Genomic DNA, 3465 nt, shown 5'->3' with positions numbered 1-3465 from the left:
TATGTATATCAGCTGCTGGGGTATAGTTCACTTCTTGTAACACGCATTGTTCCAACATTGTATCTCATTATATAAATCAAAGATATATTCACGTCTACGCATTTGCATCTTTCACTATCACAAACATTTTAAAAACACACTATTATGCAAATGTTATTAACATCATAGACCGTGCCGATATTGTTGAATGTCTGATCGAGAGCTACTTATTAGAGCGTCATTTCTGTGCAATACTGCAATAGGCCTATACATGATGCTTTTGAAAAATATCACTAACCACCAAGACTGGAATTATACTTTTATGCTGATAAATGAAATAATTGTGCAGAATGGCTATTTTAATGACATGTTTATTAAAACAATTAGTTTAAACCAATTTACTTTAGCTTGATTATACTGAAATTATTATGCTTATTTATGCACTCTTGAGTAAGATTTCTAGGTAGAACCAATACTTGATGTCTTAAGAGATATTAACCCATTTATGCCTAGCGTCCTGAAAAAAGGACATTGCAAACAGCGTACCGCATACTGCGGCGTCTCATCTGGGTCTGCGCTGTTTGCTTAAATGAATTTCTTTATGGAATATTCTAAATATAGAAATAAATATACTTGACACCCCTAATTTTGGAAATAAATTGATCCAATTTAGAAGGATGGGAGAGTCCACTGGGCATAAATGGGTTAAGGGAACGCTCCCTCAGTGCCAATCGGGATAAAACTGAGACCATCTGGTTGCTAGGCATACATCATATCCAATATGCCAACGTTATCAATAAATTTGATAATTGATAATTCTGTAATATTAAATTATTTATTACTACATTATGCATAATACTTTTTTGTAAACGTTCCCTGCTTAAAATGGTGTATCTGCTCGCGTATCCGACCAACTGTCACTTAATTATTGGATTTAACTTCCCAAAACAAAAGGTATTGAAAGCGAAATTTAATTCAAATTGTTGTCGTTAATAATTTGCGATCAAATGTACTATAAAACCACGTATGCATTTGTTTTTCTGAAATAACGCACCTGTTTTACTTTAAATTCAAATAAAGTGACCCATACAGTTAAATCTAATTGTATCATTGTTGTTACAATTCAAAAACACACAATAACTCCATGCAAATACTGAGATAAATACAGGTTGTTATTGTTATTTGATCTTTGATAAAATCTAACATTAATCATTGTAAGTATGTGCAGTGCCAAAATCTGTCACATCCGGGTATTTGAACGAAATTTAAAACTCGTTGAATCGATCGGCCCAAAATCACATAAATCAAGTTACGTTTAATGCTGTTAGTATAAAAATAATACAAACTTCGTGTTGTTGTTTTTGCCTTTTAGATAAATAAAAATTACTGGCTAGTTTAGGTAATTAAATATTTTAAGATGGAATTTATTGTAATTATTTAAAACTGTTATGGTAATATTTTTTTTCAGTCTTACACTGGATGAACGATTTCATAATTTATTGATCCAGTATACATCCTGCGTTGATTATGTCAAGCTCAAACCCGCAACGGTCAGATAACTAACCCTGTGGTTTATCATCTGAGTTTGAGTTGGACAAAACGCTGGCTTAATTTAGTGAAAGTACATGTATTCAATTACTGGCTTAATTGAGTGAAACTATTCAATCACTTGCTTAATTGAGTGAAACTATTCAATCACTGGCTTAATTTAGTGAAAGTACATGTATTCAATTACTGGCTTAATTAGGTGAAACTATTCAATCACTGGCTTAATTGAGTGAAACTATTCAATCACTGGCTTAATTTAGTGAAACTATTCAATCACTGGCTTAATTTAGTGAAACTACATGTATTCAATTACTGGCTTAATTTAGTGAAACAATTTAAACACTGTCTTAATTTAGTGAAATTATTCAATTACTGACTTAATTAAATGAAACCATTCAAACACTGGCTTAATTTAATGAAGCTATTCAATCCCTGGCTTAATTTAGTGAAACTATTAAATTACTGGCTTAATTTAGTGAATCCATTTAAACACTGGTTTAATTTGGTCGATGTGTTGTGGATATATGGTGTACGCCTATCTATCAATAGGTCCCTGGTTCGGATCCCCACTAACCAAGCGTTCTCAAGAACCTACCTACTTTTTCTTCCCGGAAAACAGACTAGACAAAGTCTCAAAAAGTCGTTATATTTCAAAGCAATCAAATAAATAGTTTTAAAGAAGGCTTTATGCTTATGGTTATGGACGCCTGAAGACATTCCATCTAGTGGTGTTGTGCTAATTCGTCTATAATTACCCATTTTGTGTACACGCATCAATGAGCAAATGTCAATAATAAAGCGCGGATGTTCAATAAATGGATACTTTTTATTTACCAATCTTTCTGTTAATATTGATTCGAAGGGAACTTGTATCAATCACATCTCCTATGGCGACGCCGGTTGATTTCAATGGTACCACGAATGCATTAAAGTTATACAGGGATTACATCAACGAGTTAGAAAACCAATCACTAATGTCTCGCCTTTGTCAGATCATTTTTATATCAATAAAACCTTATTTTATGTCTAATTGGTTCGTTCGTAATAGTTCAGTATTGTGCAGTTTTATATCACTGTCATTTGCATGGGGGCAAGAACTGACAAACTATGATAACACAAGGTTTGCGACTAATGTGTCGTTGTATTTATGCTGTTTCTTAAAAACGCTCACGATGTCTTATGTCCCTCCCCCCCCCCCCCAAACACACACAAAGGCCCTCACCCCCAAAACACACACTTATAGGGTCGGTCATACAGATTTTACCTTATTAATAAATCTTGCCGTCAATCTGTTTTTTTTGTGGATCAGCTTTCAAACACGAAATTGGAATTTGTCCATTTTAAAAATAAGATTTTCAATTTTTATCGCGCATAACTCGAACAATATCGTTGTTGCTAGAGTAAACAACAATTTAGTTAACACCTATTTATTTTAGCTCGATTGCATCGCAAGCGTCAGGCTTATTGAAACGCTCTCGAGTCCGTTTCAAGGGCATAGAACCAGTACTTGGTGTTGTTTTGGTTGATCTAAAGAACGCTCCCACAGTAAGGATCAACCAGTGATCTCCCGGTCGTTAACATTTGATTAAACGTGTTAATAAGCTTGAGCATTTGCTCTCCTGTTAGGTTTGTGCTAAATTTTGTCGACAAAAGCGGCTCCATTGTCCCTTTCGCAAAAAATAGCATTTTTTATATAAAATGTATTACGTAATTTCATATCCATATAAATCACCATGTAGATTTTTCCAGTTGGCTATTTTTGGTGCATTTGTTTTCGACATAAGTAGAGTAATGAGAATTAAGTATAATGCGGATATATCCGTGTCTCACACATACAATGCGAATATATCCGTGTCTCACACATACACGCGTTAATCGCGTTATTAAGGTTGTAACAAAGAGCAGAAAAACAGTATAGTATCTGGAATATATTTCTTT

This window comes from Dreissena polymorpha, chromosome 8 (assembly GCF_020536995.1).
Source record: "Dreissena polymorpha isolate Duluth1 chromosome 8, UMN_Dpol_1.0, whole genome shotgun sequence".
Classification (NCBI taxonomy): Eukaryota; Metazoa; Mollusca; class Bivalvia; order Myida; family Dreissenidae; genus Dreissena; species Dreissena polymorpha.
Note: the sequence above shows the minus strand (reverse complement) of the source record.